General features: G+C 45.6%; 1 protein-coding gene and 1 long non-coding RNA gene across 7 annotated transcripts in view; one reads left to right on the forward strand and one right to left on the reverse strand.

The window, feature by feature from the left end:
• The window catches only part of S1PR5 (sphingosine-1-phosphate receptor 5), a 64,555-nt gene that overhangs the window by 14,959 nt on the left and 23,215 nt on the right, over positions 1–26,381 (forward strand). Inside the window, exon 1 of one of the 6 annotated variants that reach the window (XM_053289917.1) lies at positions 20,879–20,895. The exons of the other annotated variants lie outside the window; for them this stretch is intronic. The gene's annotated coding sequence lies outside the window, so the exon portion shown is untranslated. Of the gene's footprint in view, positions 1–20,878; positions 20,896–26,381 lie in introns of those variants that run through there. 6 annotated transcript variants of the gene reach the window in all.
• LOC128342536 (uncharacterized) lies at positions 4,008–17,026 on the reverse strand. Its single transcript, XR_008315052.1, has 3 exons — positions 16,069–17,026; positions 15,837–15,970; positions 4,008–4,396 (listed from the first exon to the last, which is right to left on the reverse strand). It is a non-coding gene; the product is annotated as an uncharacterized LOC128342536 (long non-coding RNA).

A 26,381-nucleotide genomic window follows, 5' to 3' on the forward strand; every position in this document is an offset into this window, starting at 1 on the left:
TCTCAGACGGTTTTCCCCAAAGGGTTTCTCACAGAGATAAGTGGTGATTTTATCATGTGTTTGATTTGATTTCTATCCCTCCTTTTAATCCAGAATGATCCCCAAAACTGCTTACATCAAACAGTGATACAATTACACTGGAGCTGCTTCTGCACAGATGCAAGGAATTGAACCTCAGATCATATATATGCAAATTGTATCTTCTGCTTCTGTGAGTTCACACACACACACACACACACACACACACACACACACACGCACATGCATGTACGCACACTGCACAATTGTCTTTCTTTGTGTTCAGTGTGAGTTCTGTGCATCCCCATTTCAGCCACTACTAGCTGTATTTGACAAGAATTGGCTGTATTTCTTTGCATTTGACTATTAAGTGATAGTTCTGAGCAGGGATCATCAACCATCATTGGTTACTTTGCCCTAGCTCCCTTCCTTTCCCATCCTGTCATTAAAGTGTGCTGACTCCTGGTGACCACAGAGTCATTAGCAGGGGTGTAACAATAATAGGGCAAGGGGAGACAGTTGCCTGGGAGCCCACTGCCTTGGGGGGGCCCCAGAGGCAAGTCACATGACTGAATCCCCCAGCTGCGCACCCGCCCGGGCTTCCTTCAGTTGTATTCATCCTCCGAAACTGATGTGAGTGTTAAGACCTGGAGCTACAAGAACAGCATGTCTTTCTCTAGTACCATTAAATGACTTGCATCGTCCACAATTTACGTCCACAATTTACTTGCATCGTCCACAATTTAATAAAAATAATTTAGGATGATGTTCTATTGTGGCACATAGGATATATATGTGTGTGTGTGCTTTTTGTTACTACTATTCAGCCTCATTTAAGATTTCTTTACTTCATAAGCTGAGCTTCAGTGGGGGGGGCGCATTTTAAAAATCTTGTCTCTGGGCCCACTCCAACCTTGCTACACCCCTGGTTATTAGCGGTCTGTAAAATCATTGCAGTTCTTCACAGTCTGGGTTTTTCAGTTTTCCTTGCAAAACTATTGCCATGCTAATACACAAAACAATACTAGACTCTCCATCTGGGGCTTTTACAGGGTATCTTCCACATACATATGATCTGTTGAGAGCCACAGGACTTTGCAGGTTACAGTCTGGGAATTTCTCCTCCTCTCTCCTCCCACACCCTCTCTGAGATTTCATTGTCTCTCAGAAATGACCCTTCCCTGAACCCAGTTGCTGGGCTTATGAGCAGGAGAATCACCCTCATCTTGATTACTGCAAAAGAGGCCCATGAGGGGGAAGAAAAGGGGATGCCTCACAAATGATATTGTCCCTACATGGGTCTACTCTGGTGGAGGAAGAAAGCAGCACACCATGTGTGAAGATCACACACGTGCTCATTTTGCCTGTTTTACACTCACTGGAAAACTGTAATTGGGCTCAGGGCAAGTAACAAGATACCAAAAACGTACATATTTGGATAAGCAGATTAATGAAATAAAACTGCACTTTCTGTCTAGTTGCTGAGATGTGGATTTATAATTCTCAAAGAAAGTGACTGGTGGAGTTTGTTTGTTTTTAAAAGCACATTGCTAGTAGCACATAGCAAGTTCATACAGACTGCCTAAAACATGTGGCTCGTGTTAGGAGGCCAGGAGCCTTTTGGAGTAAAAACAGAGAATCTGTAGGGTCCCTCCTCCCCCACTGCATGTGACACTTACCTGTGGGGCACCCATTGCAAGGCAACAAGATTATTGCATGGAACAGGATTTTACCCCCACCCTTGGCAATTGTCATTTTCCAGCTGTATCCAGCTGAGAGTTGCCTAGAGAGATGATAGCAGGGGCTGAGCAAGGTTGAAGTGAACTCTAGGATGAAAAGTGAAGATGGGCCCCTGCTAAAGATATGCCTCCCCTACCCCCACATGATCTTTGCTGCAAAAGAACCATATGAACATGGTGAAAAACAAAACATTTTCAGCACACCTTTTCTTTCGCTCCTGTGTAGATATTATCACACACTCCCCACACATGTAGATACTTGCTCACACAAACGTGAATGTATGTGCACTTCCCTGGCTCAGAAACATTTTTTTTAACATGTCTACTACTTCCACTTGAAGCTGAGATGGCCCATCTAGTCAGGAGTCAGTCGCAGGTCAGGGAGGTGGGAGGGAGGAAAGTGAAGAGTGATCTGTTGCTCAGCTGCAGCTGGAGGGCCCCCGGCCCCCACTCCTTCAGGGACCCATGGACATTTTCACCCCCACACCTGTTCAATTATAGCTACACCCTGGGTGATGATAAGAAGGGTTGTGGGCCATATGTGGTCTTTTACTTGGGGTTAATAGAAAACTTGAGCCAGCCCTGCTGTTATTAGGTGAGGTGGGCAACGAATGGCCCATAGACCACCCCTGCCACTAATTTCTACAGACAGTGGTGCCTTGCAGCTCATTTTCAGTTGCTTCTAGAATGCAGACAGTCATTCTTAGCTTGAGGCAAGATAATAATCCCTGTGCCTCTCTGTTTGGGCAGAGAAAGGGGGCTAGGTGAACTATGTGTGGCTCAAAGGGTCATATCTCTGTGCAAATTGTTTTACTACTGTGATAGGTGTTGATAAAATCATGGAATCTGTGGAACTCAGTGCTGTGGCACAAAGTCTCAGCCTAACCTACTTCGCAGGGTTGTTGTGAGGAGAAACCTAAGTATGTAGTACTTAGTACTCTGGGCTCCTTGGAGGAAGTAGTACTCTGGGCTAGGGGTGTGCAATTCGGGTTTTCGGTGATTCGGTTCGGGACCCGAACCGAATCACCCCCGTTCTGTTCTGTGCCCGAATCTGGGCTATCTGAATCACCCCTGAGATAGCTAATGAGATTTTCAATGAAACACCATGAATCCACTCTAATTTGCTATCATGGAATCCACACTCAGAATACCTCTGAAACAACAGAACCCTGTACCCCATGGGTTAGAAACCCATGGGGGTGGTTGACACCCTATGTGCACTACACTACCACTCACTCTGGGCCACCCCAGCACCCCCCAAGTGCAGTTATGGGGCTGCTGAAAGCTCCATGTATACCCTATGAGGAAAAACCTTAAAGACGCGTAAACTTTAACAATTCCCCAAAAATCAGCCCTCTGCCCAAATCCTTTGAAAAAATTCAGGTAGCTTCCTTGACCCTACCTGGCACTACCACCAACCCCACACTGTTCTCGGCCACCCCTTTGCCCCCCGCGTGAAGCTATACATTTGCTGACACCTCAATGCTTCTCTATGGGGAAAAACCTTAAAGACGCGTAAACTTCAACAATTCCCCAAAAATCAGCCCTCTGCCCAATCACTCTGAAATTTGGGTGGTAGCCTCCATCCATTAGGCACTACCACCCCACCCCACTCTTTTTGCCCAGATCCCACGCTATGCCCCCGAACTGCCCCAAAGACACTAAAACTTCAAAAATTCCCCAAAAATCAGCCCTTTGCCCAATTCCCCTGAAATTTGGGTGGTAGCCTCCATCCATTAGGCACTACCACCCCACCCCACTATTTTGCCCCGGGGACCCGAAATTCGAGCTGACGTCACATCAGACCTTTTTGCATTCAAATCAATGGAGGCAAAAAGGCAGGAAATTCAAAGAGCCATCATCCCGAATCACCCAAATTTTTCGGGCACGAATCAGGGGTGATTCAGTTCGGCCCTGAAAAATATCGGGGGACATCGGGGGTGATTCGGTTTGGACCCGAATCACCCGAAATTGCTCGTTTCGGGCACAGATCGATCTGTGCCCGAACTTTTTTGCACATCCCTACTCTGGGCTCCTTGGAGGAAGAGCAGGATATAAAATGTAAATAAATAAATAAAGTGGAGCCTAATAGTATAAATTGACTCATTCACTAAGGACTGGTCAATCTACGGCAGTTCGCCCAGGGGTGACTTGTTAGTGACTCTGGATTCCTCCAGCTATTGGTGTTGGACTTGGGTCAGGCTGGCTAGAAGTCCTGCTGTTGTGACTGTAGCCTGCATGGCCACCAGTGCTTAGTTTCTAAAATAAGGCTCATGCATGCTGGATGTTTTGTCTTTCATCACACTGCAGAGGCTTTTGAAAGCTGCTTTTTATTTTTACCCCACCTTTCTGTAAAACTACTCAAAGGAACATCCTTAAAGGTGCTCTCAACACAGGTTCTGGGGATAAATTCTGACAAATGAAAACAGATTCTGAGGCTAGACCTTGGTGGGCTCTGGTTCAAATGATCATCTCTTGCCTGCAAAGGTTCTTCCAGGACGGCTCCACCTTCTGCCTCAGCCAGCCCTGTTCTCTTTCCAGGCATTTTCTAGACACCCCTGAGGTCCTCTCAGCAGAGGCCCTGCAACTTTACTGCTGGGTGGACTCTCTTCTGTTGCTGATGCTCTCCAGTGGGCATTCTAACAAGGAAGAAAAGTAGCAGCAAGGTCAGACCAATTGTGTAGTGTGTGTGCCTGTGTGTCCCTGGAAGTGTGCTGCTCTGGGTTGTGTGTGAGCAGTCACTTTTGGCTTGTCTGGAATGTCTGAGTACCGTGAAAAGCGGCAGGGGAGTGATTTGGCAGACAAGCGGGGAGTGATAGGACCAAGGTCTGTAAAACAGTGAACGATAACTGAGCACAATTTTTGCGATGGGGAAGGAAAAGCGCAGATGGATAGGAATCCAGAACTAAAAAGAAATCTATTCTGGAGCTGGTTATCAAGGGAGACATGAATGATGCAATCCTTAGATAGGACAAGCAAAACATTCCTATCTGCCATCCACAGTTGGGGGATAAATCCTGCCCCGCTTCCTTTCAGAGAGTAGCAGTGTTAATCTGTGGCAGCAAATGCAACAGAGTCTCATGGCACTTTCAAGACCAATGTGTGGTATGAGCTTTTTGAACGACAGTCCACTTACATGAAGTGTTATCTCCAGCTGGCAGATACACAGGTATACGGTAAACAGGGAAAACGGTAAACAGCGGAGTGACAAAGTGCAAGAGACCAATGCTCTATGCAGGCTTTATTAATTGGGGGTGGCAGGTGCGCTGTACTTGGGCAGAGGGGGAATGGGAGTATGCTAGCAAACCCTGCACCTTGCACTCCTTCGTGCAAGGAGGGAACCTTCTGCTCTCTCCAGGTTCAGCGTTTGCTGGGGAAGAGCATCACTGAACCCAGGAACACTTATTCATGTGTGCTGTTCAACACTTGAGTGCTGTGCAGACACCTGTACATAATGTTGTTGTGGTGTTGTGCCAGCGTGGTGGAGGCTAGAGTGCTGGACTAGGACTGGGGAGACCCGAGTTCAAATCCCCATTCAGCCATGATACTAGCTGGGTGACTATGGGCCTGTCACTTCTCTCTCAGCCTAACCTACTTCACAGGGTTGTTGTGAAAGAGAAACTTAAGTATGTAGTACACCGCTCTGGGCTCTTTGGAGGAAGAGCGGGATATAAAATAAATAAAGTATGAATAAGTCTTGTCTCCATGTGATTTAGAACCCTGGGTGTTCCAGGCTTCTAAGTTGTGTGAGGAAGTGTCCCGAGTTTCTTATTGTGTTCCTTGGGCAAATACTGAACCTGGGGAGAGAGGAGGAGATGTGGCCAAAAAGCAGCATGGGGTGGAGGCAGCGATAGCTGCTGGGCTCCCTCCCATTCCTCCTCTTCTACCCAGACACAGTCTACCCATCTGGATAATGCCTGAATAGTGCTTTAGTCTGGGGCAAGTCTATGTAAAGCTTAAATTGATATAAGATAAACACACTGACATTTACAACAGTAGTAAAACGGATAACAAGAAAATCCTTTTGGCTTTGCTAAATTAACCCTGTAATGTCACTGCCCCTTAATAAACCACTCTTTAACCCTGAGATATATGTAGATTTTGGGGAGGTAGATTTATGTTCTGAACAGTAGTGTGCTGGTGGGGTAGGGTATAAAGATTTTAAATTTTTCCTATATTTAGCACATAATCTGGTGACCAAAGTAACAAGTTTATTTATCCATCAGAAATCTAAGTCAGAAATCATGCTTTAGGATACTACATTTGTCTTTAATATTAATCTAGTCATATCTTTGCAAGTCCACCAACAGTGGATAAAATCTCACTTATTTTCCAGCATTGATCCATATTGTTCTTGTGGAGCGGAAAATGTGCTAAATACTACCCTGACTGCATTTGAAAATAGTTGTTGGACAAGTGGTGTAATAAGGCCTGAATGGGACTCTGTGCAAGATGATGCACCCCCAACCATGTTTTGGGTAGGGGGGACTCTTTCTACACTCCCTCCTGCTTTGCCTGGGCGATCCAGGCAGAACCAAGTCTGATGGTTATCACAATTAAGATTGAAACTAGTTAAAAGAACATGGGTTGCACCACATTCAGTGGTAGCACATCTGCTTTGCATGCAGAAGATCCCAGGTTCGGACTCTGGCAGGATCTCCAAGTAGGGCCAAGAAAGACTACTGACTGAAATCTTGGAGAGCTGTTGCCAGTCACTGTAGAAAATGCTTACCTAGATGCACATGACTGTGCACGTGGGCGGTTGGGCAGTCAGGGTTCAACCTACCTTCCCCCAGACAACTTCTCTGAGCCCCTGTGGCATGCAAGCTGTGCACCCACATGACCAGCACTGCAGGGAGCAGTGTGAATGACTATCTGCACTGTTCCTGGCCACGTGGAGAAACAGAGGCCGGGACTCATCCCAGCTCCAAGAATCTCACAGTGCACTGTGTGCAAACCCAGGGATGGGTGCTCTAGGCGCCCATTTCTGTGTCCGTGCAAGCTGCAAGCAGCTCACGCTGACACACGATCCTTGGAGCCAGGTTAAGGGTGCATTTGCGCCTTTAACCTCGGCTAAGAGCCAGGCTTCGGCACTGCAGCACTGCTGGGATCCACATGGATCCTGGCAGTTCTCATGGGCAGCCAAGCCTGGGCTTGGCTGCTCATAAGAACAGCCTCCAAGGCTTAGACTCCATATGGCAGCTTTATAGGTTTACTTAATCAAGCATTATTCAGAGATATGCTGCCCCTGAGCAAGGAGACTCTGTTTAACGAACATGGCATTTCACATCAAAGCTTCTGTTTATTCGTTAGATTTCTATACCGGCTCAGGGTGGTTTACACGGAGAAATAACAAACAAATAAGATGGATCCCTGTCCCCAAAGGGCTCACAATCTAAAGAGAAACATAAGATAGACACCAGCAACAGTCACTGGAGGTACTGTGCTAGGGATGGATAGGGCCAGTTACTCTCCCCTTGCTAAATAAAGAGAATCGCCATGTTAAAAGGTGCCTCTTTGCCATAATAGCAGGGGTTTAACTCCTTTTGTAATGTTTCTTTCATACTGTGACTTGATGTGTGCATTGTTTTACTGCACCCAACTGCATTCCTCCAACATTTGAAAAGAAAATAGGCACACTCACTTTGGACAGAGGAGCAAGCTGAAATAAAAGAAGCCACTTGACCAACACCCTTTCTATGAGACAGTCTAATAATATGCCTAGATTAAGGATTTAATTTCAAACATGCTTTTTTGGATTGAAGTGTGTGTAACTTCTCACATTTGGATATCACAACAATGCCTGTTTTTGCTGTCACACATGCATTGTGATCTCAGAAGTAAACCCCACCAAATTGAATGGGGCGTACTCACAAATGTGCATAGAATTGCAGTCAAAATCTCACACAGCAGAATTCTATTCTATTCAAATAAGCTCCATTTAATTCACTGGAGATTACTTGTGAGTAAACAGGATCACACCATTAGACTGCAATCTGAGAAGCCTCATTTACCTCCGTAGTACTTATTTGTAAGTTACATATGCATTAAATCGAATCAAAGAGTAAACGCTGAGGACTGCACCTTTAGAACCCATTTGCTTTACTTAATATCCAGGCTGATGAGGAGTTCTCTGGATAACTGAAAAGCCTGCTGCTGATGACCCTTCGAATCATTTTGGTTGGCTCTAATAAAGCTATTACCAGACTGTGCCTTATGGATTTTTTTTCTAGTGAACCAGCCAAGGATTTTTGTGAGCTGCAACCCAAGAATAGCTGGTCACACACCACGCAAAGTAAAAAAAGAAGACTTTTTGCAAAGATAGAAGAGAAGTGGGTAAAGAAGCTGGCAACAGCTAGGATCTGGATCTCTCTCTCTCTCTCTCTCTCTCTCACTGGTGGGTGTTTTTTTTAAGTATAGTTGACTTACAATTTCTCAGATCTGATCTCTCCAGCTGATTTCTTGCAACCTTTTGTGAAGCGGTGGTTCTCTTCTGTTAGCAGGTGGAGAGCAAATGTCCCTATTTAGCCCCGCACAATGTCCCTCCAGCAGTAGTTGCTGATGTCTCCCTTGTGTTTCCCTTGGCCTTCACATCATGTGCTGGGAGATCAAACCATTTATCACAGGAGGCATGCCCTGGAACACCAATAGAAGGGAGCATTTGCTCTCTTTTTCCTGCTTGTGGACTTTCCTGATGTTGGCCACTATGTGAAGCAGGATGCTGGGCTATTATATTATTATTACATTTATATCCTGCTCTTCCTCCAAGGAGCCCAGAGCGGTGTACTACATACTTGAGTTTTTCCTCACAACAACCCTGTGAAGTAGGTTAGGCTGAGAGAGAAGTGACTGGCGCAGAGTCACCCAGCTAGTTTCATGGCTGAATGGGGATTTGAACTCGGGTCTCCCACCGGGGGACCTAGTCCAGCACTCTAACCACTACACCACGCGGGCTAGATGGCCTGATCCAGCAGGACTGGATTTATGTTCTTACGTTCATCTTCTTATTGTTCATATTTTGAAGAGGGGTTATTGAAAAGAATAGAACATTGCTATACTATTGGTATAACAATAATTTAGAAAAACCAATCAAAACACTAAGACAGCCAGACAAAAACCAAAGATTTAAATAGCAAGGCCGAATGCCTTCTGGAGCAGTTGGGTGGGGGGAGCCTTCAGGTGGCAGCTTAACTGTGATGGGGCCAAATGGATCTCCCAGGGCATGGAGTTCCACAGTCTAGATGTGACAATGGAGAAAGCCCTCTCTCATGTACCCGCCAACTGCACCTCTGATGGAAGTGTGTCATGTGGGAGGGGCTCTACAGATGATGTGGGTGGCTCATATTTAGAAAGAAAAAGCTCAACTTTGCTTTCGTGAAGCTGATTTTGTATCTTGTCTGCCAAATTCTTTGGCAGTCCTTTATTCCGCTAATAATTAAATGTCTGCATCAGTATTAATCAGTCCTGTATAATCTCCATACATGTGTATAATCTACAAATCTATATATATGCATATCATCTAAAGCAGGGTTTCTTACTCTTGGGCCCCCAGATGTTGATGGACTACAACTCCCATCATCCCCAGCCACAATGGACATGGCTGGGGATGATGGGAGTTGTAGTCCATCAACATCTGGGGGCCCACGGTTAAGAAACCCTGATCTAAAGATCTATAGATTATATAATCTAATTTCATATTTGTTTTCAATTTTATTTTGGAGTTTTCTTTAATCATGATCACAAGTGATTCTAAATGCAAAGATTAAAAAGATATAGGGAAAAGGGACAACTTTGTATTATCTTTTCCCTTTTAAGTCAATTTTAATTATGAAATGGAAGTACTGTTAAAATTTTAGCATAAGATACTGAGTGAATAGATTTATTCAATCCATTGAGTAAAAGGTATCCCCAAACTGAACGACTGTAAAAGCTGAAATAGGCAGGCCCACTCAATGTGGTTATAGAGAATTAATTATAGAGAACGTTCATATGTCTCTTTCCTATCCTGAATAAACCCTTGCTGGTTGTCCTGAATAATATAATGCATTATCTTGTCAAGTCTCTTGCCTAAAAGAATTGCAAAGATTTTATAGTCACAATTGAAAAGCAAGCTTGAATTGTATGATGCAACTTAAAACAGGTCCTCCTTGTCAGGTTTGGAAGTAATCGTTCATAATCATAACTGCAACTAGCTTTAATGCCTTTGTCTTTGCTAATTTTTTCATTCCCTTTATAATCTGGAGATCCTTAGGGTTTTTCTGTTTATTATTTAAAAAGGAAGTGGAGCATATGTTTTATCTGAATGTTCTGCAATTAGTTTGACAATTCCCTAGGACTGGCCTGGAGTCTCCAGTAACTGACTCTAGGAATTACCAAATGACTATTAAAAGCAATCCTGGAAATCTTAATGATTTGATACAGTGACAAATATTGTGAAAAATACTGATAAATAGAAAAACTGCATGAGCAATGGAGCTGAGTTAGCTGAACTTCTCAAAATCACCTGTGCGTCTCCCATAACACCAATTAGTCTAGATGCCAGGCTCTGATCTTACATATGTTTCATTTTTATCATGACCAACTCACCAAGTCTTCTGGTTCTAGCAACCTTAATAAGAATAGAGACTAGTAATTCCAGTTGCTATTCCAAGTACATTGTCAGGTGTTCACAGAACTGGGTGGGGGTGGTTCAAAGGTGTGGGAGGGTGCACTTACATTTCCCACCACTCTTCCCCCACCAGCGCTCTGGTTTTCTAAAGTCCCTTGAGGCAGCAGCATACCTCCCTGCCTCGTTGCCCCCATTTACTGGAACTATCCAGAAGTAGCCAACGCACCTGCGCTAGAGAATTCCATTCTCTAAATGGAATTCTGAAACCCTATTATTTGTGGACATAAATGCTAATGTCCCCACTCCTTTTGGGACATTAGACAGTATGTGAACTATGTGTGTGGTCTTCCTCCAGTCCCTAGATAGTTGGGATCCCTTTCAGAAACCTCCCCTTCTGAATGACACTAGCCACTCCAGACCTTCAGGGCTGCACACTTACTAGAGTAAATCCTATTGCACATAGTGGGACTTACTTATGAATAAACATTTATAGGATTGTGCTGCATGTCTCTTTGATCCCACTGTGCTTCCCATCTATTAGTAGTAAAGGACACAGCATCTTCTCGGTTATTTAAGGTTTGTAAGGGAGACTAGACTGTTGGCACCCAATATCTCCAATCAGTGGTAGTAATGTTACTGTTCTATGTCAGGTAGGTAGAGTTATAAACCTCCAGTGACCTGGTAGCAAAGTGCAGATGAGTGATGATATCAATGTGAACATCAACCCAGTTTATATACATTCTCTAGAATGTCAGAGGAGGCCATACTAGAGGCAGTAGAGTCAAATATATTGGGAAAGAAAAAGAAACTTATACAGAATAGCTATGGGGAGAAATATCAGGCAAAAAAAAAATTCCATCCCAGGTAAAATGGTGGAAAGCATTTTTAAGAATAGATTTGTCCAATGTAAACCTTAGGAATAATAAGAATGGCTTCTGCAAAAAGAATGTTGCCTCAATTTTTAAAAAAGACTTATTCTGTTTTTGTCACTCAAAGAATAAACAACTCAAGTCACTTTTGCTCAACTGCAGGTGTGTGCAGCCCTCCCATAAGTGAAGGTTTCTGCGCACATAGAAACATAGGAAGTCAGATGATTGGTCCATCTAGTTCAGTACTGTTACGATGTCTACTGGAATCATGTCGGCTATTGGCCGCTGTGACTATGCTTTGGCATAGTGGGGAACAATAGCATCAAATAGTGCAGACCCATGAACCCCAATTAAAAATACCTTAAGAGCTGTGCAGAAAGGGAAATAAAGAGGGCCGAGATGTGACTTTGAAAACAAAGAATTGCTTTATTGATGGAGAATGGGGTACAAGAAATGAAAAAGTGGTTGGTTAGGCATGTTACAAAGTTGCTATACTAGGAAGTGGGATAGAGGCTTAAGAGTGAAAGAGAAAAGAGAAAGGCATTTTTCAGAGCTACCTAACTGTGGGAAATCCTTCTCTCAGAGGAGCTCAATCATAAAGCAAACTCATTGGCGCACTCTGGCAGCATGGGGTGCTGTGTCCGATGGCAAATACATAGGTCTAAATAGACAGTTCTCTAAATGGAGATGTAGCAGGTTTAGGCCTTCCTTGCAGGGTTGGCACGAGATTCCTTGCCACATGCAGTGGCCCCCTTTCCCCCTCTAATTCCTAGCTATCCACCGATCCCAAAAACTAGAAATTAAAATCAGAGTGTGTGCTTGCAATTCATTTTGTTCTCAGCCAACACTTGGCTCCCTGGTCAAAAAACCAAAAATCAAAAGAAAAATCCCTGTTTGTCTTCAGCCAGAGCACTTAGCCTTCCTGGTCAAAATAAAATCCAAAATCAAAAGAAAAATCCCTGTTTGGAATCAAAACCTCCCAGACAGAAGTCTTTCCTGCTTTTTTCTCAATAAAGAGGTAAGCAGAGAGTAAAACTGGTCTCTGGGGCCCTCTGGTGGCCATTCATTACACTGCTTGCCAACCATGTAGTGAATTTAAGCCCAGCCTTTGTTTCACAGCAAGCCCACGTGGGGGGAAGAAAAATGCTGCATTATTCCCTCCATGTTTGCTCAACAAGGGCTGTTCCTTTAAAACTAGTAGTCCAGTCGCTGCCACCACACCCACTTTATCAAAATTTATTTTATCCTGGTGTGGGCGAAATTCCAGGGAAACTCTCCTCTTTGCCAATGGAAAAATACAAAAATCCCTCCACATGCAGCTTCCACGTGGTGAGAAAATTTGGTAGGTTGCTGAGCAATTAATATCAAGGCATGTTTGCACCAGAGTCAACCCCTTTTCCTGAGTTAAAAATCCACTCAGAGGCAGGTAAAATACAAAGAACAAAAAGAGAAAAACTTTATTCAAAATACTACAGACTGCTTCAGTCTGAGGCTCTCTCAGCTTTTAGTTACAGGTAACAAACACTCAGTACTTGCAAAAGTACTTCAAAAAGCACCCTCAGATGATATTGGGGTGGCACACTTTAAAAATGGTGGTTACCCAGTTGCAAAGAACACAAGTGTAAGAAAATAACAAAAAGCCCCTTTGGGAATCTACAGAGACCTTTACAATGCCCTAGTTGGAAAGAAAGGGCTCAGGCTCAGTTTCTCTTAGTTTGTTACAAATAAAAACACAATAAACAACTTGTAAGGATTCGCAAAGCACAAAAAGAAAGAAATCTAACATAAGCTAACTAACAAACTCTTCCCTCGCTAACCCCTTCAGAAGCCCTGGCTTCCTTCCCCCTTGAAACTCATGCCAAACTCCAGGAGAGATTTCAAGCTTCCTGCACTCCTGTCTCTCAAGGATCTGCAGATGTCCTTCCATGAAAGAATTCTTCAGGCTAGCTTTTGACCATGAGGCAGCAAAAGTTCCATTACTGCTCATCACTAAACCTTCCGCCCATCCTCTCTCACCCCCCTCCTAGCTCCTTCTGCGAACAAAGACACACTTCTCTTCCTGCCATATGGCCCTCAAGGTCTCGCCCACTGTGTGCTGATTGGCTGTTCCCTAGCCTGTCAGTAAGGACAGGATTCACTTCCGGTTAACTCTTTAGGGTGAGGGAGGGCTGAGTAAGGAGGGAAGTAAGAAGTGGGGGCCCCCCTAGGATCTGTAAGGAACAGGGGCATTTTAATTTATCCATGAATGATCTAGAAGTTGGGGTAAGCATTGAGGTGGCCAAATGTGTAGATGGCACCAAACTATTTAGGATAGTGAAATCCAAAAGAGATTGTGAGAAGTTCTAAAAGGATCTCTCCAAACGGGGAGTGGGGAACAAAATGGCAAATGTTGTTCAATGTTGGGAAGTGTAAAAAAAACCCAATTTCACAAATATGCTGATTAAATCTGATAGATGGGCTGACCAGGAGAGAGGTCATGGTGGACAGCTCATTGAAAGTGTCGACTCAATGCATGGCCGCTGTGAAAAAGGTCAATTGCATGCTTGGAATCATTAGGAAGGGGATTGGAAATTAAACTGCTAATATTATAATGCCCTTATATAAATCTATGGTGTGGCTACATTTGGAGTACTGCGTACAGTTCTGGTCACCATATCTTACGGACATTGTAGAACTGGAAAAGGTGCAAAAGAGGGCAGCCAAGATGATCAAAGATCCTAGAGCACCTTCTACTAGGCTACAACACCTGGGGCTTTTTAGTTTAGAAAAAAGACGACTGAGGGGAGACATGATAAAATCATGCATGGTGTGGAAAAGATTCACGGAATTTTTTTCTCCCTCTCACATTACACTAGAATCAGGGGTCACCCCATGAAACTGATTACCAAGAAATTTAGGACCGACAAATGGAAGTACGTTTTCACACAATGCATAATTAACCTATGGTTAATTAACCTCTGCCACAAGATGTGATGTCATGTCTCCCCTCAGTCGTCTTTTTTCTAAACTAAAAAGCCTGGATGGCTTTAAGAGGGGTTTAGATAAATTCATGGAGGACAGTCTATGAGGAATCAAGCCAGCTCACGTGAAAGGAATTTTAGAGGAGTTGCCTCTCTCTGTTCCTCGTAGGCTGACCCAATCTTAAATTAACTAAAAGAATTAATTGCCACCAACCGCTCCTCAAGTAATAGGGCTTTTCTGATCAAAGGGAGCCATGACCCTCAGTTCCCTTCTTACTGTGCTAGCAGGCACATATAAAAACGTAGCTCCACTTTTATATGTTCAGGTGGGAAGTAGCCAGCTTGGCAGTAGGGATGTTCACGGAACTGTCTGGCCCGGTTCGGTCTGGCACCCCTCAAACACACACCCCCCCAAAAAAAATCCGGTCCGGGGGGGGGCGGTATTTCGCAAATGTTAAGTACTTAAAAAATTAATTTACTTTAAAAATGATTGTCGAGGCGGCGGGGGCATGCGTGGAGGTCCCCCCTCCCCTCGCCGACCTTCAAAGTTCACCCCTCGGGCCTTTTCGGCCCATTTTCCAGGCCGTTTTTTGGCCCATTCGGGCCTTGCTGAAAATGGCGCAGTGGCCAAAATGGCAGCTACAGCGCATGTGCAAAAGGCGTCTGCGAGGCCTGGCATGACCCACAGCCTCGCAGAGGCCATTTGTACATGTGTGGTGGCCATTTTTGTTTTTGTTTTTAAATGGCCACCAAAACAAAAATGGCCACCGCGCATGTGCAAATGGCCCCTGCGAGGCCGTGGGTCATGCCAGGCCTCACAGAGGCCTTTTGCGCATGCGCGGTGGCCGCCATTTTTGCGGCGGCTAAAAAACGGGCCTAAAAGGCCTGAGTGGTACGCTTTGAAGGCCGGAGGGGGAAGGGGGAACCTCCGCGCGCGCGCACCCCTGTCACCTCGACAATCATTTTAAAGGTAATTTTAAAAATGTTTTAAGTACTTTAGATTTGCAAACCCCCGCCCCAAACCATTGGGGTGGTTTTAGTTCTGGGGGCTATCGAGCCAGATGGTGTTTGGTCCGGGGGTCGAACCTTCAAACCCACGCACCAGAACTACGAACCTTGAACCCCAAACCTGTCTGCACATCCTTACTTGGCAGACCTTTTTGGGGTGTGTGTGTGTGTACTGGAGAGCTCCCCCTGCTCTCCCAGAGTCAGGCAGAAACTCTGAGATGAAGTTTAAACTGAGAATAAACCAATTTATTATTGTTTTCCGAAAATAAGTACGTTCAGGATTTTAAAGCATAATGTTTTCAAATGAGGTAGTTTTCTTAATAGATTCAAAAAGCGTAGTTAGGTATACAACACACACACACACACACACACACACACACAAATAACATTTCTAATGCAATTCTCACTAATACTTTTCTTAAATCTAATTCCAGAAGTCCCAACCTGGGCTTTCTCCTTCCTCCTGGCAATCACCCAGTGGCAGCTGGTGACTATTGGGACTGGGTGGGCACTAGGCAGGGCAGGTGGTGGGTGGAGCCAAAGTGGGTGGCCCCAACTATGGTGGGTGGAGCTAAAAGTGGGGCATTTGTTGCTAAAAAAACAAAAGCAGTATAAGCACTTAAGTGTTTCTTACTGTGGTTCCTGAAGTTCTGCTCTTGTTCCAGCAAGGAGAAGTGTGTGATGTGTGGCCTCCGCCTCTTGTCCTGTCAGGAGAGGCTTTTCCTGAATGGCCCCAAAGTGAGTGCTGCATCTTGACTGGAGTCTTCCCTGCAAGAGAGAGAGGAGGAGAGGGTGAGAAGCAAAGTCAGCCCAGCAGAGCAATGCTGGGCTCCACCAGCGCACCACTCTGCTCTGTTGGAACTCACCTTGGCTTCTGAAGACTCCCGCTTTCTCATGGCCCATCAGAAGAGACTTTTCCTGTGTTGCCCAAAAGGCCTGCTGGATCTGTACCAGAGTCTTCCCAGTCTTCCGCTTTCTCTTCTGAAGACTCCCTCCTTCTGCTTCCCAAGGAGTTGCTTGCCACCTCTTATGTCTTGTAGAGGAAGTTTGCACGGCAGTCTTTTTGTCTGGCAAACACTTCAGTGGTCCGATGGTTGAAGTATGGGATTTCTGCTATCATCCATTTCTCTATAGATAGCCATTGCATTCAGTCTTTCTTCCTTCATGGTGTTGTGCAGGCAAGTCTTAATTCTCTTCCATACCGAGAATGTCTGCTCAGCTTCTGCTGTTGTCATTGGCGTGGTGATCGGGATTTGCAGCTGCTTGACAGTTTATCTTGTTTCAAGATTGCTCTCCGAGAGCATACACAGCAGTGTGGATACAGTCCTGGAAGAGTAGAATTCTTGTCTTCTGTACAATACTGTAAGTTCCATTTTCAGTCTGTATTTATCCAGCATTGGGTGAGCTTCTATGGCTTCACCAAGTGCCCACTGAGGAAAGTTTGATGTGCTGGGAACAAATTTCCCTTGACAAGTGTTGCAATTGTGCCTCTGATTAAACTGATGGCATTCACAAAATCAGAGCTAGCTTGCCTGACTGCAACAGAATCCATGGATGTTGCTTGAAACTGACTGTAGCAGGGGCAGAGCCACTATTGGGCCAATGGGTTCAAAGAACCTGGGCCGCCGACCAATCGGGCCGTGAGAGGGACGTCGACACGCCCCCCGTGTATGACGTCAGACATGGGGAGGCTAGTTTAGCTCCCGAGTGGGGGCCACACGGCCTCTTCAGGAGCTAAACAAAGGCTGGCGCTGTGTTCTCAGCGCCAGCCAGGAGTAGCTCTTCCTTGCAAAGGCAGGGCCAACCTAAGTAGCTCCTGAAGGGGCCGCGCGGCCCCTTCAGGAGTTAAAAGGCTGGCGCTGCCTTCGCAGCACAGATCAGGAGAGGCTCTTCCCTGCAGGGAAGAGCCGCTCCTGGGCTGCGCTGCGAAGGCAGCGTCAGCCTTCGTTTAACTGCCGAAGGGCCACACGGCCCCTTCGGCAGTTAAAGGGCAACTCTCTCCGGCCGAATGGAGTCTCAAGGCTCTGTTCAGCCAGACCACACCTCCGTGTCTGACATCAGACACGGGGGCATGGCTAGCCCCAGTGTCTGACATCAGACGCAGGGGCAGGGTCAGCGGGGCTGCCACAGCCACCGCACACAGGCCACCGGTGATCCCGTTCCACCCCTGGACTGTAGAGAATGTCCATGGGAGGCATTATCCTGTGGAACAGGTACAGCAGATACAGGAACTCACCATCTTCTTCCAGCATTTGAAGGAATCCCCTGGTCTCACTAAAAATACTGCGATCCAGCTCCCAGGTTCTGATTTCCTGGAAACATTCAATCAGTTCAAGCCTCCTTTCAAACACGATGTTGACTGTTTGGATGTTGAAGTTCCACCATGTCTGAGATGCCCTGGAGAGTCTTCGCTTCACACCTGCCTCCAGAACTGCATTCTGTTTGGCACTGCTTGTGAAGAGTGTCGGGAACCCTGAAAGGTCTGCAAAGAAAATCCTCTCTTCCTTGATCTGCGATGCCACTTGCTAAATGACCAAGTTCAATTGATGGTCGTAACAGTGGACATAGTGGGTGTTCGGAAAGTGGGTGTTCGGACTCTCTTCTGCACCCCATGTTCCCCTTGCATGATGTTGGCCCCATCATAGATCAATGACTTTCTGCTTGTTGATCACCTCTGGGAACAGGTCATACAGCTGCTGAAGCAAGGCCATGGAGATGGTTTCAGCACGACAGTCTTGTAACCATGTGAAACTGTAGAAGCATTCCACCAGCATCCATGTAGCAGAAAATGAGCACATTCTGGCAATGGTTGGCGACATCTGTCGTGTCATCTGCTTCAATTGCCACAAATGGAGTACTTTTTAGCTGCTCCTTAAAGCCACCATCAGCATACCATCCAGTAGTTCATTCTGAATGGTCTTTGACAGTCCCCTGAATACTGTGGCATTCTGTAGGTGAAGTTGCATAGCTGAGTTGATGGATGCCATAAGATTAATCAGTCCTTGCAATACTCCTGGATTTGCAGAATCTTCACTCTCATTGTGACCACGGAGCATGAGTTCAAAAGTGCCACATAAGTGTATGCAGTCAATGATTTTGGAGAGGATGTACCTATTGTTGTTCTCCACTTGGTTGTGCTTTCTAACAGCAGATGGTAGCTTTCATCCACTTGCACCATGACATTTGCTCTGCCCAACATGGTCAGCTGCACAATGCTTTCCAGGTGACCCTTGGATGACTTGTGCTTCTTCAACTTCTCGGGAAGATGCTTTAGGTCTCTGTAGCCTGTACGAGTCAATGTCATCTTACCACCAAACAGAAAACAGGGGAAGCAGAACAACACATTACTTGCTGAACATCCGCAGAGCCATTTCTTCCTTTCATACCAGTCTCTGCTGAACTTTCTTGTATAGGTTTTTCCTCTGTTGCGTGAGTCCTGATGCAGGGTTGAAGCAGGCCTATGTGGTCCCATCTCTTTGACTCAAAGTTTGTCTTCGAAAGGGAGCCTTGAGAAAGGAGCTTTCAGCAGTTCTTCAACAGTGTTCATCTTCTTCTTTTATCTGTGCACTAGCAAAGTAACTGGTAGTATTTGGGCTCCAATGAACAAGGGAATACAGGAACCAAACTGAGGGGAGGAAGAGGAGAACATATTGCATAAGCATAATGTCCCTCCTAATACAGAACACAGCACACACAGTCCAAAAGAGAATCAAAGACACAGAAGAAACCACTGCCAGACAATTCCCATGCTGAAACATGGTTGCACAAGTTTCTCTCTCTCTCAATCTCAATCTCAATCTCAATCACACACACACACACCATTCCTTGTTTTGATAGCATAGCAACAGCTACATCACCCTCCTGTGGGCAAGCTGAGCAACTCTAGCCACATTGACTAAGTATACTGCACCTTGCAACTAGGGGTGTGCACGAACCAACCACTGAACTGGTTCAAAAGACTAGTGTTCGAGCCGGTTTGGAAGCAGGGAGGGAGCTGCTTTAAGGCATGGGGAGGGTGTCCTCACCTCGCCCGCCACATTTCCCCCACTGGCACCACAGTCAAAATTGCTGGTATGGGACGGCTGTATACCCTCTTGCTGCCCCAGCGTAATATGCACACACATGTGCACCAGCCACTTCCGGTATTACAGTGACTGAGGCAGCAGCTAAAATTTGGAGAGTTGTGTGTGTGTGTGTATATGTGTATGAGAGAGAGAGAGAGAGAGAGAGAGAGAGGTGCACACACACTGCCTTGATACTGCCATCCAGAACACTTTTTCCATGCACTAATGTTAAAAATTAGAGGGAACACTGATCCCAACACTTTCAGTGAGACTCAGTTGTGACTGAACTGTTTCTGAACTTTGCCCAATGTTTAAGTGATCCGTTACTGTTCTCTAAAGGTAACGTGTGCTGTCAAGTCGGTGCTGACTCCTGGCATCCACAGAACCCTGTGGTTTTTCTTTGGTAGAATACAGGTGGGGTTTACCATTGCCATCTCCCGTGCAGTATAAGATGATGCCTTTCAGCATCTTCCTGCATCGCTGCTGCCCAATATAGGTGTTTCCCATAGTCTGGGAAACACACCAGTGGGGATTCGAACTGGCAACCTCATGCTTGCTAGGCAAGTCATTTCCTGCTGTGCCATTAGGTGGCTGACTGTACTCTACAGATGCTAATTTTGTCTCCTGAACAGCAGATTACTTGCCAACTACATAAAGAACAGCCCTGCTGGATTAAGCACAAGGCCCATCTAAGTCCAGCATCCTGTTTCACACTGTGGCCCACCAGATGCCCCTGGGGAACCCGCAGGCAAGAGGTATGTGCATGGCCTTCTCTAGGGTAGAAGGTCCAAACAAGTACACTCCAATATGCAACGTTGCTTAAAGAGAAGCAATATTTCTTTAGGCAAGTACCCTTGCCTAAATCAACCACAGCATTACAAGATCTTAAAACCAAGTGAAGGTCTAAACAAGCTTGCATATTAGCACATGCAGTCCAACCCAATGAATTCGCCTGGCCGAGGAGAATGCCAGGCCATGTGGCAAAGGACAGGCCGGGGACTGGGGGTGGGGGGTGCAGGCTGGGACAAGCATGTGTGGCCTGCCCCCTCACTCCCTGCTTGAGGGACAGGACGGGGAGAATGCTGGGCTGAAGTTCGGAGTCCCAATGGCTGACCGAGGGGGAAGGCAGGCGAGAGGGAGAAGGCCAGGCCAACAACATCAGCAGCAGTGGGGGTGGGGACACTTGTGAAAAAAGAAGCTAACTCACCAATACTTGTCGAATATAAATAAAATCTTCTACACCAACTTGATTGATTCTTCTTTGTAGTTCTTATAAAAAAAAATTAAAATCAAAGTACTGTGCCTGATTGAGCAAACAGTGCTTAGACAAAATGGCGATTCCCTCTTCTGGCTTCATAGAACATGAAGACCTGCCCTGACTCCCTCTGGCCACTCTGATTGGCTGCCAGAGCTGTCAGTCAAAATTCTGATTGGCTAGCAGGTCAGCAGCACCGCCAAACTTTTGAAAACAAATGCAAGCCTTCCCATTGGCTGCTGCCTCGTAACTATGGAGATGATTGACAGGTACTCAGCTAGTTCAGTAGAGGCTAGTACTATCACCCACTTTATGTAAACATTGTAGCTAGGGAAGCTGCGGGGAAGGACAGGAGGACGGCCAAACCAAAACAGGTTAAATGGTGATGGGGACTGATTTTTTTTTATTTTGGGTGTGTGTGTACTGCCCACTTTGTCCTAAGACACAACCCTCCCCTGTAATCACTAGACCCTGGTGAAGCCAACCCTGCCATCCCTGGTCCTGGGACAAATAGAACTGAGAGGGCCTTATAAAACTCCAGTGCAACTCTCTCCCTCAGGGCACCCCTTTCTTCTCCCCAGAAACTTCTGGAGAACACTTTATACCCACCCATCTTTTCTGTAGATTGGGTCTGGTTCAGGGTTCCAGCGTGCCAATCAGTGGGAAACAGCCTGTCACACCATTAACCCTGTAGTTGCTGGCTGTTCACTACAAGGTCTATCAATTGCTTCTAGTCAAGTTCAAGTTCTTTAATGTTACAGCCACAAGCCGAAACAGAAGATAAAGGTTACAGTTATATAATTGATTACAGTTATATAATTGGATGTATGTAATTAAAACAGGCTGAAATTAGAATTAGTTAAAAAAAATTGACAAAATTTAAAACATAATGATGATAAAAATTTAAAACAGTAAAATATCCTTATTAACCATCCGGTGACATATATTTATGGCAGCAGCACAGAATTTAGCCACATTAGATGTAATTAAAAACTCTGAGTCCGAAAGCAACAAGGGACAATAAAATTACTCATGTTGACCGGGAAATTTACATAGCAAAGGAGTAATGAGAGATTCACGAATATCCTTGTAAAACAGGCAGAATAATAGAACGTTTTCAGTAGTTTCCACCTGATCCAACCCACAAGGGCAGAGTCTATCAGCAAATGGAACCCCTCTATAGCGCCCTTCTAGAACTGCCGAGGGTAAACAATGGCAGCGAGCCAAGGTTAAAGCTTTCCTATACCTCGGAAATTCCAACCAGGTAAAATAATTCATTGCAGAGACTAGATATCTTCTTTCATCTAAGATGTAAAACTTGGAGACCTTCCCGAGGTCATTTTGCCGTTCGGAGTCGAACACTCGTTGTTTAACCAGCAACCTTGCCTGATCAAATCCCAGCTTAGACAGGATTGTAATAGAGAGGCCCAAAGTAGCTATTTTAGCCTCAATAGACTGGATCCACCTGGAGCCAAAATCATCCTGTAAAATTAGAGGAGCCAGGCCAACTGGATGATAAATTAGTTTGAGCCAGTAACAGAGTATAATAATCCAGATACTGGCCTCCACCCTAATAAAGCCAGTCTCCAAACGGGCAGCAACATTTGAAACAGATCTTGGAATATTAAGGGCAGTTCTCAAAACTTTTGATTGTACACATTCCAAAGATGTTATATTTGGAAAAAGCCCCAGCTGCGCTCCATATAGTAGTTGGGACAGTGACTTTGCTTTGAATAGCTTAAAAGCTGCTGGTAAATAGTAGCCACCTTTTGATCGCAGTACTGTAGAATGGCAAGTGAGCTTTTCTGGGCATTGGAGGCTACGTAGTTCGCGTGGGCCTTCCTAGTGCCCCCAGCATGGTAAACTACCCCTAGGTACTTAAAGAATGATACCTGCTCAATAAGTTGACCCTCGATCCTCCAAGTGCGAATCTTAGGTCTCGTGTAAAAGCCATTATTTTGGTTTTCTGGAAATTTATCTCCAAACCCTCCTTCTTGCAGTACAGACTTAATGCGCTCAGCATTTTTTTGAGGCCAATTGGCGTCCTCAACAAGAGGACCTCATCATCTGCATAAAGCAACATAGATACATGCCTCCCTGCAAATTTAGGAGGGTGGAAATCTAAATGGCTCAATTGTTTCACCATAGAATTTATGTAGTAATTAAATAATAGTGGAGCAAGTATGCAGCCCTGCTTAACACCTCTCTGAGTCACAATAGCACTCGTTAGATGCCCTTGAAGGCTGCATCTAACTTTGAGAGAAATTTCCGAATACAGCACTTGAAGCAGGCATAACAAACGACGGTCTATGGAGGAAGTGCCCAATTTTTCCCAAATCTTCACCCTTGAAATAGAATCAAAAGCTGCCTTCAGATCTACGAAGGCAGCATATAAAGAGGTTGTACCTGGGATGGAATATTTCTCAATAAGATGTTGCAAAACTAAGCAATGATCGATAGTAGATCGACCCTTCCTAAAGCCGGCCTGTTCATCAGCAAGAATGTTCTCACGATCTAGCCAATCCTTTAACTTTTCATGTAGATGTTTTGTACAGAGCTTACCAATGAGGTTCAGTAAGCTGATTGGTCTATAGTTGGCCGGATTAGCACGTGTACCCTTCTTAAAAATAGGAACAACAACTGCAACCCTCCCAAGTTTTGGGATTTGGCCAGTCCTATCTATATAAGTGAAAAGTGAGGTCAGGATTGGTGCCCACCATTCTGGATTATTTTTAATTGCCTCCGGGGGAATAAAATCTTCCCCTGGCACTTTGCCAGGTCTTAATTGTGCAATTAAAGAAAAAATTTCAGAGATTGAAACCGGAGCCCACAAATGTGTAGACTCAATCTCTTGAAAAAGATGTTCAGAGCAAGCATTAGGGTCACTATACAGATCGGAGAAGTATTTCTCCCACTCTTCAGGGTGGATGTGACAGCTAGATGGAGTGAAATTATAACTGGAGGGATACTTAACTAAGCACCAGAATAGCGATGAATCTTTAGTTCTGACCGCCTGGGCTAACCTCCTCCAATTCTCCCTCACAGCTTCTCTTTTTTTATGCCATAACAAGCGCTTATATCGTCTTTTTTCCTGCAGCAGAATCTGAGCATCATGCCCACTAGAAGTTCTTTTATATTTCTGATAACTAATAAGAAGAGCTTTCCTGGCACCGACACATTCTCCATCGAACCAAGCTTGGGAACCCCTTTGACGGTGCCGAGAAGGCTTACAAGTATTACTACTTAATAGCTGTTGACATTCGAGAACTAGGGCGTTATAAGATGTCAAAAGGGTAGTTGGTGAGTCGTTACTAAGAACTGATTCACGTATATTCCTCAAATGATCAGAAGCCAACAGATCTTTAAACATCTGATCCAATTGAGTTGACCATCTTTTTCTGTGCATTGCATCCCCACCCTCAACAGGAAATGGGTACAAAGATTTTAAGTGTGGGTGAAGGAAGGGGGACTTGAGACAAAGAAAAATAGGTAAATGGTCACTATTAAATCTAGGGGTGACCTCCAAACTCTCCACATAGGGGAGAAGATTTCTTGAGGAAATGAAATAGTCAATAAGGCCTTGTGTCGGTGATTCGCATTTGAAAACAAATATCAGAGTCCTAAACCTTTGGCCAGTTTTTTCAGTTAAATCTCCCAGTTTGTTTGCATTCATTTGTTTAAATTCATTATCTTCGGTAGGGGCTCACATAGCTGCGTCTGTGCTCGCCAGCACCGGAACCGGAACCCCGCCCTCCTGTGGTCACTTTTCTGCACTCTGCTTCTAGTCTGAGGGCTATAGGCCACCTCGAGCCTCAGAGGCAAGATGCTTCTAAATACCAGTTGCAGGGGAGTAACAGCAGGAGAGAGGACATGCCCTGAGCTCTTGCCTGTTGGCTTCCCAGAGACATCTGGTCAACCACTCTGCGAAACAGTATGCTGGATTAGATGGGCTGTTCTCAGGGGTGGAGCCACCATTGAGCCAATGGGTTCAAAGAACCCAGGCCACCACCAATCAGGGGCTGCGCCTTGCACCCCAGACACGCCCCCTGCATCTGACACCAGGTGGGGGCGTGGCTAAACACTCCCTGCATCTGATATCAGATGCAGGAGTTGGGCTGGGGGAGGGCATGGCGGAGGCACTATCCAAGCCACTGCTTGGCTCCCTCCATGGCTGGCTGTTCTTGTGTTCTTCTGTTAAATCTGGGTGGCAAATGCAAAAGCAAAGTGGCAAACACAAAGACAAAAGAATTGGTTCAAATGCAAGGGCACCCCAGGGAGAGTGCAGGCTTGCAAGAGGGCTAGGTGGGAAGAGCGTGGTGGCAGAAATAAAAAGCAAATGCAAAAGCTAATCCCATGTTTAAGCGGGGTTCTTATAGGCAAAAACATGTCCCGAGGCTAGAGAGAGACCAGCAGATGGTCTTCTTCAGGAGTTTCCTGATGACTTCAGGAGTTTCTGCTCCTTATAAGGTGTGAATATTAGTTATTGATTAGATTATATCTGGGTGATTATTTATTATATTTGTACACCATCCCAAACTTCCATCTTTTGGAAGTTTACAGCAACATAATACAAATTAAACTAGAAATTGCAACTATAAAACAACTTAAAACCACAAGTCTAGTTAAAAAGCTTGGGTGAATAGATGTGTCTTCAGAGACTCTGGACCTTCACTTAATAGGTTATAACCAACAGCTTGTATTTTGCCTGGAAACGTATTGGTAGCCAGTGAAGTTCTTTTAATATAGGAGTAAAATGGTCTCTTCAAGATGACCCAGAGACCAACCTGGTCTCATGCATTCTGTACCAACTGCTGTTTCCAGACTATGTACAAAGGCAGCCCCACATAGAGCACATTGTAGTAGTCAAGTCTGGAGGTTACCAGCATATGCAGCATCTGCCTGCAGGGACAAGGAGCTGCAAGGCTATTTCATCTGCCTGCAGGGACTTACCAACTGGTCCCTCTGCCTCCTGTGGTGCTTGCAGCCCAGATGGGGAGCAGCCTGCTTGTCTGCTGCCAAGTTCTAGATGGCTGGTTGCCAGCCCCCAGACTGTTGAGTAGATCCACCTGGAGCCTTGTTCTGGGAGCTACACGTGAGAGGTGTGGCTCTCAGGGCTTGTTGGCTCAAAACAGGGAGGCTCACCAAAGGCGTAGCCATCAGGCTGCCTGTAGGCGGTCGTCGAATCCGGCCGCCAAAGGGGGGCCGGCCTTTGGGGCTGGGCCTTCGAGGGTGGGACTGAGGGCTGGGGGGTTGGGTTGGGCCAGGCCTTTATCAAATATGTGTTTGGGCTCTCTTGAGGGGAATGGTTCTGGGAGTGTGCCCAGCATTTTTGGGGCAGCTATTACTGTTGTGGTGGGGAATAGAAGAATTGGCGCAGGCAGAGCAGCTGGCCGTTACAGGGGAAGGGAAATTAATAACTTAGTGACTGTTTCCACTTCCAACTGCGCTGTCAACTCTCAGGCCTCGAGGAGCAGCCCCAACGACCCACAGAATCTGGCCTTGCTCCTCTGTAATGCCAGGTCAGTTCAGAATAAGACCGAAATTGTCCACGATTTGATCGTGGATGAGGGAGCTGACCTGGCATGTATAACTGAGACCTGGTTGGGGGAGGCGAGTGGTCCTGTGTGGGCTCAGCTTCTCCCACCAGGTTATTCTGTCATGGAGCAGGCTAGAGGATGTGGGCGGGGGGGCGGGCGGGTGGAGTGGCTGTGGTCCATAAGAATACCATTTCCCTTACCAGAGTCCCTGTGAGACAGCTGACTTATAGCGAGTGCATATTTTTGCGGCTGGGAACTAGGGATAGATTGGGAATTCCGTTGGTGTACTGTCCACCCCGCTGCCCAACTGACTCTCTAACTGA

The sequence above is a fragment of the Hemicordylus capensis genome, chromosome 2 (genome assembly GCF_027244095.1).
Source record: "Hemicordylus capensis ecotype Gifberg chromosome 2, rHemCap1.1.pri, whole genome shotgun sequence".
In the NCBI taxonomy this organism is placed as follows: Eukaryota; Metazoa; Chordata; class Lepidosauria; order Squamata; family Cordylidae; genus Hemicordylus; species Hemicordylus capensis.